Source organism: Pithys albifrons, chromosome 6 (assembly GCF_047495875.1).
Source record: "Pithys albifrons albifrons isolate INPA30051 chromosome 6, PitAlb_v1, whole genome shotgun sequence".
In the NCBI taxonomy this organism is placed as follows: Eukaryota; Metazoa; Chordata; class Aves; order Passeriformes; family Thamnophilidae; genus Pithys; species Pithys albifrons.
Genome location: NC_092463.1, coordinates 16,020,568 through 16,035,934, shown reverse-complemented (window position 1 = coordinate 16,035,934; position 15,367 = coordinate 16,020,568).

Sequence of the window (15,367 nt, the reverse complement as noted above, 5' to 3'; positions counted from 1 at the left end):
TGGGGCTCAAAGTCCCATTGGCTATGAACGTTGCAGTTGGTTCCCCACCCCATTCAAAGCAAGCACACTGCAATTCCCTTCTCCCCCATATTCCTCAGCTCCATTGCAGAGCTCTGTGCACCCCCTTGATGTATTTGTAGCTGCTATAAATGCCGCTGCACTATTTTCCAATAAAAGCACAAGACTCTGCTTCAGAAGATCTATTTTCAGATACCACTAACTCTCTCTTTTGTCTTGAGTAAATCATTTAACTCCTCTGGGTATCATTTTCTACATTAGTGAAGTGGAAATAATCAAATGCATTAACTTCAGAGAACAGTCAAAAATTCCTTGCAGATGGGAAGCCAACAGGACTGCTTATATGAACAGAGACTGCTGAATAAGACCTTATTTAATTAGTATCCATGAAATTCTCAGAGGAAGACCTCATAGAAGTTTGAAATTTTAATTACAGAAATAATACTACACAGAAATGAAATCATACATTTAGGGGTTGATCTTTTTTCCCCAATAAAACAATATCGTGACTTTATTATAACACACCCAAAGCACAATAATAACAATCATTATGATTTATTAGCATTGCATCAGGTTGGTTAATATTACCCCTGGGGCATGCAAAGTTACAGATCTGCATTTTCAGCTTAACCTCAAGACATTCCAATAGATTACAAATGTTACCTGAAAAAATAAATATGTAAATTTACACTATTTTCTGAGACAAATTTCAAAGTTGGACACTGCACACTAGATCCCTTTGCTTTCTCTTTAAATAGCAGTGATGGAAGTGGCCAACTCAGGCTGATGAAGGGGTTAACTAGGGTCTCACAGGCAGGGTATGGTAAAAGATTTAGATTTGAATTTATGAGAAGAAAAGAAGGATGACCATGTGAAAATAAATGGCAAAATGAACAGAAAGATTGCTTTATTCTTCATGTTTCCTCAAAATAGCCAGCAGAAATCAGGTTAGGAAAGCACATTTAACTTAATTTTTTTTTCAGGGTATCTACTTCCTTTAGTTAATTAAGTAGTGCTTCTGGCTAGTAAGCTATGCAGCCGAATCAGGCAGCTGAGGCTGGAGAAAAAACTAAGTTCATTTGTGCATCCCAGGAGACCAGTGAGCTTGTTACTGACCCATTCTGTGTGCAGAGTTGCCATAGAGCTGCCATCACATGACAAAATGCATGTGAGAATGGACATTACCACAACCTGTATTCCACAGCCTGTATCTACCAGTGGTGACTAACTACTGCATCCAAGGCAGTCTTGTGGTGTAAAGGAGAGCACTCTGGACTCTGAATCCCAAGGACCTGAGTTTGAGTCTCAGTGCCATCCAATCCCATCAGATCTTGGATGCTCAGCAGGGTCAGTCCCAAGTAGTACTGAGTGCTGTAGACAGTCCCAACGGCTTCACTGTCACTGTCAAAGCTCTCTCAGCAGTGGCAAATGGACCTTAGGACTTAAACGGTGGGGCCAGTTCTGCACACTCTGTGCCTCACCTAAAAAATCCCCTGCACAGCCTGGAAGGGCACACCCATGTGGGGACAGCCCTTCCCAAATCTTCGTTTGCCATACATACTTCATCCAAACACTTGGCTCATGTGTGGCTGTTCTTAAAGAAAATGCTGATTAGTTTTGATAGTAACAATTGCTGGACAGAAAATCCTCATAATACTTTGCCTCAGAACAGCATAGCATTTTGTGCACCAATTACACGGAACTGTTCTCTTGTTACTTAGACCTCATCTGAACTTTTTTACTGCTAAAAGACAGCAAGATGTTTTGAGTGGCATATTTCACTGCGAGCATAAAGCTAGAGCACACATATTTTAGTATCATATTCCAGTGAGCAGAGCTTTGCATTCAGTATTGCCATGCTGCGCTTCCATCAGACACTCCCAAAGATTAAATGCAGACACCAGAACCACAAGCAACTCTCCTGCTACACAACCCACATTCAAATAACTAGAATATAGAAAATTCCACAGGGGAAGATGGTTTCAATTTCCTTTGCAAGAACTAATTGTGTTCAGTTCTGGGCCTTTCAGTTCAGGAAAGACACTGAGGTGCTGGAGCGGGTCCAGAGAAGAGCAACAAGGCTGGCGAAGGGACTGAAGCATAAGTCCTATGGGGAGAGGCTGAGGGAGCTGGGGTTGTTTAGCCTGGAGAAGAGGAGGCTTAGAGGTGACCTCATCACTGTCTATAACTACCTGAAGGGAAGTTCTAGCCAGGTGGGGGGTGGTCTCTTCTCCCAGGCACTCAGCAATAGGACAAGGGGGCACAGACTCTGCCAGGGGAAATTTAAGTTGGATATCAGAAAAAAATTCTTTACAGAGGGAGTAATCAGGCATTGGAATGGCCTGCCCAGAGAGGTGGTAAATTCCCCATCCCTGGAGGTTTTTAAACTGAGATTGGTCATGGCACTTAGTGCCATGATCTAGTAAATGGACTGGAGTTGGACCAAGGGTTGGACTTGATGATCTCGGAGATCTTTTCCAACTCAATTGATTCTATGATTCTAATGACTGCTTTGGCCATAGTGGCCCGAGAGAGGTGATGAGCCAGAGGTACATGTACAGGAAAAGGTGCAGCATGTCACACATGCCCAGGGATAATGAATATGACATAAATTATTCCTTGCTGATTTTCTGCCTAAATACTTAATTGCTGGAAATATGTAGGCGTTTTGAGATCACTCTACTAAGAATATAATTTCCCTTTCAGGAGGTATTTATCCCTCTTTAATGGCTGCTGACACACACCTTGAGTCAGGGTGGACTTTGGCTCAATTTCCACCTCTGCACGGTGGCTCCTCACAGAAAATGTTTCCCTTTCAGACACAGTCAAAATGAAGTCTTCACTCTTCTGGAAATATGACATGAGCACAAAGGGGAACAGACAGGATCCAGGGTCCTATGCCCCATTTCAGGTGGCTGATGACTCAACCCTGCCAGTGAGCTTTGGAAGAATGTGCAGCTACTACAGTCACTGCCTCTCTGCAAATGTCACCGTAAGGTCACATCCACTGACTCAAACTGAAAGCAGAATCAGTCAGAGGGAACATGAAATGCTAATATGAAGTGAACACAACCCACAGACTCTATAAACAAATATATGCTCCTTGGAGGAATAGAGAAATCATAAACATTATCATTCAGTTCGCTTTGCTGTGCAAATATAATTCATCTTACGTTATAATATATGTTAGTAAAAATTCTAATGAAAGACTCGGCTTTACCTTGACCTTTACAAAATCCACAAAATTCAGAGATATCACTGCAACCCCATTGCTCTGAGGCTCTTGGAAGGGAGCAGGAGGATGAGAATGGCAACCTGAGACACAACCTGCCATGAATAGTGATGATCCTGAGAAAAACAGTGACTCCAAAACAGCATTGATGGAAAGATGAAATTAATTTTTATGGAAACCAACCTTTCCACAATTTTTATAAAGCAGTCCTTGGAAATGCACAATGGCTGTTTACCTCTCCATTTGGTCCCTTAGGCTAGTTTATGAACAAAGTCTCTTTTGAAGCTTTTCTCTGGTACCCTCTAACTCCTTTAAGACTGGTTTGTTTCTGACTGTTGTGTCTGCTGTATGCAATAAGACCGATTGCATTGCTCCCTTCATGCAATAACATGAGAACAACAGGCTTTCTACATACAGATCTATCTTTGCTTTACATGCCACAGACAAACAGACCTTGACAAACCAAATATGTCCCTACCTAAATTCAGCAGCTTGCAAAAATGTCCATAACTTTTAACACAATGAATATCTTAAGCCTTGGTCAAATGAACTCTCCTTTAGCTTGCTACGGAGAAAGCCTTGTTGTCCTGCACTGACTGAGCATGCAGGACAGAGCAGAGGTTTATGCCTCCTTTAAGTTCAAATCACAAAGCAGCAGGTTTGTTTTGCAGCACTGACCTTTAATTATTTGCCCTACATCTCAGGTTAAATTCAGAGCTAATTTTAGGACAAGTGTCTGGGCAGAATGTCATGACACCGGTGCGTATCTGTTGCACAACATACCATATGAACATGTAATGTTCAACTCAGTTAAAAATAACCATACACTTACCTAATTCAGCAGACTTCTGGACTCTGTCTACTGAGCTGGTAAGCAGACAGTGAAATAGTAAGTTACAAGTATACTGTGGGAAGAGATATCATTAGAAGCAAGAAGACAAAAAATATTTTTCCATATCTATTTTTTTTTGTGTGTGTGTGTCAAGTTATAAGTACTGTTCCATAGTAATATAAGTATGACATCCAGATTATCTTAAAAATTGATGTGAATAAGTAAATTAGAGTGGAACTGTGAAAAGAGTTTTTCCACATTGAAGTGAGAGATTCTGATTCCTTAAGAGCAAAGTCAAATGGCTATTAAATCTCCACCCTAAGCCAAGAAGAGGACAGATTCTTTCACAGTAAAGAACAACCTTGCTACATACATGGCTTCCTCAGCAAAAAGAGGGCTAGATAACACCAATTAACATCAGGGAGACTCAGATCTCCAAACTAAGCATCATTAGCTTCCTACACTGTGTTTGGAGATCATAGCTCCAGGAAACACCCAAGCACAGGAAAAAGCATACCTGTTGTACAAGTGTCAAAACCACAAAGCAAGATGGAAAATCTCACCTTTACAGATAAGATGAGAACAGAACAGCACAGATGAGTACTGGAATAAAGACCTGAACTTCAACCAAGCTGCCTTGATGTCATTGAGTGCTGTAACAATAAGCAGAATGCATTTTCTCTATTTGAGCTGCTGCCATGCTTCTGTCCTTTGGCATTATCTAGACCCACCTTGCTGATAAGGAAAGGTCAGAGTGTTTTCACCAGGCCTTGGATGGTGGGCCTGTGAGAGCTTCAGCCATGTGTGTGTTATGGCCATCAATGCCAAAGTCTCGGGTTAGAGGAGTTGGCAACCTCTGTGGCTCCTCGCTTCTGGAAGACCCTTAAAGATTCCCAGCTTTACTCGTGTCCTTGGAGCTACAGCCTGGCAGAAGGAAAGTCACCAGGATGACAGTAAATGCTGAATGCTGCTGGCCATCAAATGGAGGGGCAACAACTGTAATGAGCAAATCAGACATTTATTGGGGTGTACGGAGAGTGTCAAGACAGTGTGCGGGGCTGCTGAAAAAGCATTGAGGGAGTGCCTGTGACAGCTGAGCAAGGAGAGGGTTTTGTTTCAAGGCAGTAGAAATGGGATACAAGCAGTTCCCTGGGTCACTGGGTTAAAGCTGGTCCAGCCCAGATGGAGGGGCCTGGTACCTGACAATTGCCTTGTAGCTGATGGGAGCCTGCGCAGGTTCAGTGTGGGGGCAGGATAACCAAACACATCCTGGGTTACACTGGGTACTGTCAGGTGTCCTCAGCAAAAAATCTCACCCTCAGGTGGGACAGTGCTCTGAGATGAGAGCAAGGCACAGTACCATGCCAGCATAGGGAAATGTATCCATCTACATTGCTCTTGCTCTCCAGATACAAAAGCACTTTGCTATCAGGGCATGCCAGCACAACACCTTTATAAAGTGCTTAAATCATGTTTACTGTTTTTCCTTTAATGAGTGGTTTCCTTTTGACCAGAGATTGTGAGACAAGATAAGGAGTCTTAAACTATTCACACTATGTAAGAATGAGGTTAGTGCATGTAGAGTTTCAAAGATACTTTTCTTGAAATGCTGCAAAGACTGAGTCATTTCTTGGTTGGCACATTCTATTTTTCATGAAAATGGTTTTGTTCTTTCTGGTTCATTGTACATCATGTCTGTCACCCTAGTTGTGGTCACTGTTACATATAATGGATTAACCTCTGATAAAATATTTTTTTTCTGTTGCTTGGCACCTAAAAATCAATCAGGCCATTGGTCAGCTGGAGTGGACCCCATAGGTTTTAACCTGACAGTGGTAGTTTAGGAGCATTTGCAAGAAACTTTGGTCAGGATAGTTTCCCTCAGAGATATTCTGACAGTTCATGATGATTGGTTTAAAGCTTGGCCCTTTGCAATCTCTCCAAATATTTTTTATTATTTACTTCTCAGTAGTCCTGTTTTCGTATAGTGCTGAACCCATATTTGAATCTTGCTAAATTCTTTATCTCTGTGACATTTTGAAGCAATGTGTCCCAGAGCAGGAAATAGCAGATTCTTGTGCTTTTATTAAACTTCTGACAACCTCTTGTTGTGTACCAGTGAAGACTCACATGTGGTTTGATCACCAAGAGCAGGGACCTCACTCCACAATGTGTGCTGGCAGTGTCAGTTGGGCCCTAGGACAGGCTGCAGGCACCAACCTACCTTTGACACATTGAGTCACACAGAAATGACACGGGAGCATTCTGGAAACACAGAGTTCAGGTTGCACAGGAAACTGTGGCTAGCTTAAAAACATAGTCAAAGGAAAAAAAAACCCCAAATGCTGATACATGCACATTCACTTTTGCAGGCAGCAGCTCTTAGTGAATGTGTCAGGAGACTCACTGGGGCAGCCTGTGCAGTTCATGGCAGCAGCAGAGCTTGAGATATATTTGTGTCTGGCAAGAGCCAAAACACTCCTATCTCAGAAAAAAAAAATAGGGGATTGGTGGTGTAAATTTTCACCAGTGCTATTTTTTTTAAGAGGATAAAAAAAGGAAGATTTACCAGAAACCACTGAAGTTAACTGTAGGGTGCTGTCCTCATTACTGATCTTTTTAATCACAATCCATACCACATGTTTGGTCTCAGGATCAGTTTGTTTCTGTTCTGCATCACATCTGTGTAACAAAGCATGGGAACCAGTATTAGTTCAGTTGTATGTTCAGGTATATAGGTTCAGTACCAGACGAGTTGATGGAGTCACACTGGAGTAAGAGAGGAGTCAAAACTCCCTAGGGTCTCATAACACACTAGAAATAATGCAAATAATATGCAAAGAAAGAATAACTCAACCAGGCATTACCAAATTTTCTTTCCTTGGGGTAATTATATTTTGTTACTTATGAAAAAGTATTATTTTTTCTTCTGACCTTCCTGTCATGCAAAACACACACATGGATAAGGACTCACTCTCTGTCTTCATATGTATATGTGCATATGTACAGATATCTTACAGGAAACCTGCTGTCCTTAGGTAAAGACAGTGAAGTTGTTTACCTAAGATACCCATTGCAATTACAAATTAGCATGGCAAGAGAACAGCTGGGGAAAATATTTCAGAAAATATGGTCTTTCTCCAGCTTTCTTCCTATAAAGAAATCATTCATATAGTTAAATCTCTACTTCCAAAAAATTTCCATCTGTCCTTATGTTCTTCACTGTATGCTGGAAAACTGATGAATGAGGGCAGGGAATTCAGACTTTTGTATTTATTTATGTACAGAACAAGCAGATTTTTAGGTACTATAAATCAGTACATTTCTGATTATTTTAGTGGAAATGTTTTCAAAGTACAAGCACAAGAATCACTTCAGGGAGAAATGTGCATGTTCAATCAAGAGATTTTTAAAACTGCCTCAGATTGGTGAAATAAACAAATGGCACACACTGAGGTGCCACATGAAGTTCTCATTACAAATTAACATTTTTCCTTTTTGAGCTCTAGAGCAATATCCTATGTCTGATGTGAAACAAAGATTAAGACTTCAAGCTCTTGGGAGGAGAGCAAAAAAGACTCTGCTGTTCCCATATAGTTCAGGGTAATTTACTAACAACCACAATTGCAAATAGACCTGGAAAGGACCTGATGAACAGAGTCCACCACTATGTCTGAGCAGGGCATCAATGAAAGAAAAAATAGGTTTGCAGGTGGTTAGGCTGAATTGGAGCAAGCAGAGAAAAAGAGTTTATTGTAGGAAGTATATGTTTCTACTATCCTGGGTGGACAGGTCAGAGTTCTGTACTGGCTAAGCATCCTCAGGAAAAAATTCATCATGGGTTAGCAGCTCAGCATGCATATTAGCACAGAACCAAAAGAAATTGCATAAAAATAAATCTGCAATTACATATACCTAGAATGGCATAACCCAGATATGGCACTCTGCACCTTTTGCTTGTTTCATAGAGGAAAACCATGCTTTGCTGTGAAAATGAAACAAAACACTGCTGAGACAACTGCCATTTGGAGGAAGATTAAAAAAAAAGAAATAAAATTTGTGTACTTCAGCACATGCTGCAGTAAATATGCACAGATGCACTACAGCTGCAAAGAGAGGACGAGAAACTGTGTGAAAAAAGTACAACACCAAGCAAGTCTAAAAAGACAAAATTAATACTAACCCTCCAATTCTCTTTGTAGCATTTGTATTTTGATGCTATCCTGTGAAATTATTATATTGGATTTTTTTCAGTTGATTTTGAAGCTTTCAGGCTCAAAAATTCCCTCAAGAAGTTACACGTGGCAAGGAAGGGACATTTGCCCAGATAAGGGTGTTAACAGGACTTGGCAAATCTCAGCATAGTGGCATGTAGAAGAAACATTGGCCAGGGCAGGCCTGATCACATGACCTACCATCTCTGCCTGGACACAGCTAGAGCTGCTGGGGGAGCAGTGTTTGCAGCTGTGGCCAGGAACGTGGCTCTCCACAGTTCCCCTCTGCCCAGCTGAGAGTGGCAGGAGATTTGCATCCATCTTGAAATTTATATTGCTCCAAATTGCAGTTTGGGACAATTAAAACAAATGAGGTTGGATTGTGTTGATACAGGCAGAGGCTGTTAAATATCCCTTTCCCACTGCCTCTGCTCCCTCCCTTTGCAGTAGAAGTCATCAAAATGCACATGACAAGTGCACAGAGTACTGTGTGATGGGAAAAGCTCTTAGTGCATTCCCAGCTTGACATGAGTAACTGGGGGGGTCCCCAGCAATCTCAAATGAGGTACTTGTTATAAGTGAAGAAAAAGCAAAGAAATGTTTGGGTGAATTCAGGAAAGTGACTTCAAAAATCCCACCATACCCTTGAATATAAAAGAAAAACCCTTGCTGGGGAACATGGTGATTGGAGATTCTCAGAAAAAACAGTGTTTCTAAAGAATTTAGGACAAAAAGGAAGAATGATTGAGCAGTAATTTTCCTGTACATGTAAAGCAGCTCTATCTGTAAACTTAGCATTGTACATTTAAGGTTGACATCCCAGAACATAAAACCAAACTCGGAAGAAGTCAGTAGGCACTGACTTAATTTAAAGCTGTTTTGCAACATGGGGAGGGAAGATTGTAGAAGGCAGTAAAATTGCAAAATCAGAATTTATAGCAAATAATATGCAGTCAATAAAAATGAAAAGGCAGAACAACACCATGCATAATACAACACATATGTGCACAACTGGTTGACTCAGCCCCAGAAAAGTCTAGGACAGATCTGGGAAACTGAGTATGTGCAGCTGCTGCTCACACATTGAGTCCATTTAATCCATGCATCAACTATAATGTGACCACTGCTGGGGTATCTGTTTACACAGCACAGAGCTCAGGCAAATACATGCATTGACCTGCTTTATCTAAAAGTTGCTGCACAAACCTACTTGCCTAGGTGCTTACCTCTAGCTGAATTATCCATCAGCCTTCTCAAAATGGTGGAAAGGGTTCAAGAGGCACAGTCCTTCCTGCATGTCGGCAGCATTTCTTTCCAATAGAGTATCTCTTCAAAAGAAACAGCAACATGCCAGAAACAGCCATTAATTTTGCATCTTTCAAGATTATTCTCTGGCATTTGTCTTCAAAGTCCTCCACCCCCAGTAATAAAACACTCTAGACTTCCAAAATTTATAACCATAAACAAATCAAATGCATAAGATTGCATAAGATCGTGTAAGATCTCATAAGACATTTTGTATAGCAGTAATTCTGAAACAGAAGCTTCATTTTTCGTACCATAATTGCCAGACTTATTATGTGCCCAGTGGAAAATTTGTAGTTGGGCCTATATATAATTTTCCCTTTTGTGAAACCTATGAGATCAGGTGCTTTCTTCAGTATTACAACAGTTTGTGTCCATTGAATTAATCTCTGCAGAGGTGGCAGGACAACAATTTCATCTGAAGAAAATCCTCAAGAACTGTTTAGCATCCATTCATATCAAAAGATACATTCAAGAGACCATCACACTCTGAATTACACTGATTCAGTCAATCTTGCCAGACAGGACCCGAAGGAATGCCCTGAAGTTGTGTCAGGGGAGGTTAGGTTGGATCTTAGAAAGAGGTTCTTCACCCAGAGCTTAGTTAGACACTGGAACAGGCATTTGGACAATACTCTCAGGCACATGCTGTGACTCCTGGGGATGATCCTGTGCAGGGCCAGGAGCTGGACTCGATCCTCATGTGTGCCTTCCAACTCAGCATATTCTGTGATTCTGTGACCCAGGCTCAGAGATTTATAAAATTTCAAAACTTTGGAGTGACACAGTGATGCTCAACTTAAAGAAAAGTGCAATATGAAGACTGTAATTTGGTAATTTTTGGATAGAATCTTGCTGTTGGAAACTGTCTGCCTCCTGAATGCCTTTCTCAATTGTGCAATATGATGCAATGTATTTGCTGCCTGGCCCCTAAGTTCAGTGCTAAAGTATAATCTTTGTACCAACTTCTCAGGAAGTCAGACAGGTCTTTTTTATGTTCCCTCAATCTGTACTTGGTCCACTTTGTCATCAATAAGGAGCCCTGCCTACACAGATATATATATGTTTATAAAAACACCCATTCATTTTATACACAGGACATCTCAAAGTACAGTCACCTCTGTAAACACTCAGACCTAAACCCCTCTGGCACTGAAACCGCTGATGCCAGAGCAATTAAAGAGACTCTTTTCTTTGTCTCAACATTACCCTTTCTCATCTTTGCTATCATTCACTATTGGGCAGAGCTATGTGATTGTATGCCATGACAGTGCACCACATATCACTGCTATTATCAGGCCTATTAGGACAAAAATCTCATTACTGTAAGCTGGTATTTCTCATAGAAGATCTGATTCCAGATGCAAATTCTTGATTTCTTTGTAAACTTGAAGTGCAGTATTTATTTAAAAAGCCATATCCAAAAAAATACATTAGATTTCTTGCTACATTTCCATTTAACTTAATATTGAACCTAAAAGTAATGTTGAAATAACAAAAAAATACTGGAATGACCTTGCTGCATAAAATAAAATTTTCCAAGTAGTGTAAAGTGTCTTGAATCCAATCAAGCTTTAAAAAACCAGATTATTAAACTTCCCCTGTCATCAATTAATAAATTTTTAAAGAACTTTTAAAACCATCACTGTATTCTGTATTCTAAGAACAAATCTACTAGAGACAAGGAGATGCATCCTATCCTCATCTCTTCTGAGTAACCTGATTATAACCCCAACAAATGCAACCAATTCCCTTTCAATTTACATCAGCATCATGGAGCTTATGATTTGACTAAAGAATTAAATAATTATGTCTCAACAGTAAATCTGTAACTAGAAATCTCATCAAAAGAAATATGATGAAAGTCATTGCCTGATCAGTATTTACTGGCAAATAAGTAATGTTAATTTTTTAAAAACATGTCAATTGAGCAATTTCCTGGCTGATGCAAACAACGATGGTGTTACCTGCTAGCAGAGATGGTCCAAGTCTGGAAAGAAGATAAAAATGCGACTTGTGATTGTGCCCGTCGTGGCCTGGGTGATAGACAGCATCATCAGTACTAAAATATGGATAGTCCCTTCTGCTGGTCCTCAGCAAAGGGAAGGAGAATTAGTCACCTTCAACCTTCTCTGGGAGATGAGCTTTTGGTCTCCTTACTCACATATTGTGACTATGAGACCAGAAAGATTGGCAGCCCTGTATGACATTGCTTTTCCTGCATATCCTTGGGTAACATTCTTCTTGAACAGCTTTACATAGGGAAAGTCAGCTATGAACTGTTTGCTGAGGACAAAATGCCTGCTGAAGCCAAAGGTCATTTTACCATGTACAGGCAACTGAACACAGAGTAAGAAATTAATGGTTTTTGTGATGTTTTGGTTGACTTGTATATTTTCCCATGGAGAAAGAGGATGAAGGTGTTACTCATGTCCCCATCATCCACAAGGTTGGAAAAATATCCTTGCTTATTCTTGTGTATGCCAGAGAATCTCAGGGAACAGCAATTTTTCATTAAATCAAAGCAAATTTTTACTGATTAAATAACCCACTGCCCTCTCAGTGCACAGTGCGTGTCAGCTAAGCTCACCCCAGTTGTTTCCAGCTATTTCTCTGTTGCCATTTGCGTTCAAGTTTGGGCCCCTAGAGAAGTGAGTGCATGTCAATCTGCCCTTCAGGAAAATTACCTTCTTATGGCATATTGACAGCCCAGGTGAGGCAGTGTCATGAGTGCAGGAAGCCAAGTATACAGAAGATTCAAAATGTCTGTTGAAATTTTGTTGAGCCACATTTTTATAGGGGGACCTTCAAAGGAAATTCTATGTGAAAATATGTTTTGCTTTTTTGTTTTTGGTACATACAGCAACCCAGAGCAGTTATTCATTATAAGAAATAGACAACAAATCAGCAATGCAACCAAAATAGAAAAACATACTTTGTTAAGAAAATAAATCTTACTTCCAAGTCTTCAACAGTAGTAGCTGTAACTATGGACAATTCCAGTTTGGTTTATGACATATTTAGTCCTAGCTCAGGTATTCCCTCCTCCATGCAGAAAGCAGGACATACCTCAGAACCTGCCCAAGCCCTGTGCTCCAATTCACCCTGTGTAACTGTGGGCAATGAGCAGTAGCTCCACAGTCTCATCATTTTACACCCCTGTGAATCATGAAATAGAGAGATTAATGGCAATAGGCAGTGTAGAAACATCATTGTCCCATTACAGGATGAGGATGATCACCTCACATACAGGAACAGAGGAAAGGTAGAGGTTTTTAACACTTTCTTTGCCTCTGTCCACAGAAGATGGACCAAGGGTGTCTCGGACCCCTGAGCTGGAGGGCCATGGCTGCAAAAATTATCAACTTCCAGTCGATCCAGAAATGGTGCTTTCCCAGTATAGTTCAAGAAGCATTTGGACAACACTCTCAGGCATCTGGTGTGATACCAGGGGTTGGCCTTGTGCAGGTACAGGGGTTGGACTCAATGATCCCTGTGTGTCCCTTCCAACTCAGCATATTTCTGTGATTCTGTTACCTGCTTGGGCACAGCAGAGCTTGGTGGGGCTACACTAATCTCTTAGGATGTTTATTTTTGTTCATCAGCTTCAGAGTTGCTTCATCATCTAATTTTGGCATCTCTTTGAAATGTCTAGATGCCCTAGAAGTCCAGGATGTGCTCTACTCAGTTAAAAATCCCATGCTAAGTTAGATCTTTCTGGAGGTTAGGCCCTTCTCTAGCAAATTTTTCCCACACCAGCCAGTGTGGACAACTCCTTATGAATTTAAATCAATATGCACCAAAACCAGCATAAAACCAGCACTGTAGGATGCAGTCTGGGCATTTCCCAACTTGACCTAGCCATGAAGGTATGAGACTCCAAGGACTGCTCAGACCCACCTGGCAGTGGCTGTCCTAGCAGCCTCACTGGTTGTAATAGTGTGAGTACAACCCAGCCCAGCCCATCCTACCACCTTCCCCTCTGCTACATCTTCACTGCGCCCTGATCAAAAAGTGGCTTTACACTTCACACTTCTGGAGGGCAGTGGTAGGATAGAACCTTGAGCCATGGTCTCTCCCTGGATGCTCAGAGGAAGTCTCATGACTTACTTCAACAAAACAGAGACTTCTTAAAACCATCTCTATCCTGTTCAGCTTTGGGATCACCACATAAAGGATATGACTGTACTATGAGGGTGAGGGGTTGAAACTTAACATTTTGGCCACATTTAGGACAAAGAGATTTTACCCTGAATTGGCTTTATTCAATCACAAGGGGATTTGCTGTGTGCCCTTACTGGCTTGCAAAGCCAGTTTTCTTGGTAAGCTCCCAGCAAGACGCTGGAAAGAAGTGCAAATATCCTCCAGAAGACTCTGCTTCTAAAGAGAGGTCAAAGTCACAGCAGAGCTCATGGCCAAGAAGCAAGAAATTAAAGTGAGGATAAAAGCTGTGTCCCAGCAGAGAGCAGAGCTGACCACCAAGCATATCAAGACTTAAGCATCCTTCTCCTCTGTGCTTAGAGAGGAGAGCCCTAGCATCAGGGCTTAGTCCTGGTTCATCCCTTTGTGACTCTCTTCTGGCTATTCATGAGTAGTGTTTGCCCATTCGCACATGCTGCAATCAGTAAGAAATTTAAGGAACAGGCACAGCCTGTTGAAGCAGGGGAATTGCTGCAAATTCTAGTCTTCCAGGGAGACTAGTGTGCTCACTGTCTCTCAGGGGGACATCCCTCATGCAGTGACAGGAGTGACTGTCATAATTTACTATGACGTAAGTCAGTGCTGCAGCCTGCACATGCTGCAGCCTAGGTCTTTGCTCATGCTGTAAAACCCTTTGGGTTTGTCCAATGACACTGGGGTCAGCTATTACATGAATGTCTACTGTATGCACAACTCCCCCTCCATGATGCTCCATTCCCAGAGTGAACACTTCAGTATTTTGGGACTTGATGTGCTGGAAGCTAATAAATCTATCCAGGACAGTGGCTAATCTTGCAGTTTGCCAAGTCCCTGTGTGGGGTGTCTCATCCACCTGTTAATTGAAGCATTTAGTTTCTTTTGTGCCAGAATGAGAATAAGATTTTTAATTTTCATGCATTTTCTAAGACTAATGGCAGGAAGAGGAAATGACGCAGCACAAACTACCAAGCAGAAGTAGAGTCAAATGAAATGACAGAGGGATAGAAAAATAAACTGGTAGCAGAGTTGAAAAATGAAGAGCCAGGTAAGGGCTAAGCTCCCCCACCACAATATCAGACCCAGGGCTGCCTTTGTCTGCACGCAGCCTCATCTGACCTTGTGCTTCTCCATTGTTCCTTCTATCCTGTTAGTAAAATAAATTAGCACAATAGTACAGTATTGGTAATAGGATCAAGGTACTAAAAGGGACTCATTGCAACTTTAGGTCTTGTCCCCTGCTGTTGTTAGTAAACATTATGTACAATCCTCATTTGGGATATAATGAGACCCATCAAAAAGGAGCAAGGTAATCTGAGCTAAACACACTAAGAGGCTGCAAGAACTGCTTAGCCGGACAAGATGAATGCTGATTTAAAGTCAAAGGGGACTTTAAATCTGAGAGCTCAGGTTCTTTCTGAAGTCAATGGGGATTAATCTCTGTTATCTAGTCTGTTTCTCAATAAAGCATCTGTGTAAAAAATGTGGATGATGGAGCACTGCCTCCCCTTCTCTAGACATGATTAAGACACTGTTCCTCTTGACCATGGTGAGATGTCCAGGTTTAACCCCCAGGATATCTGTTGGAGA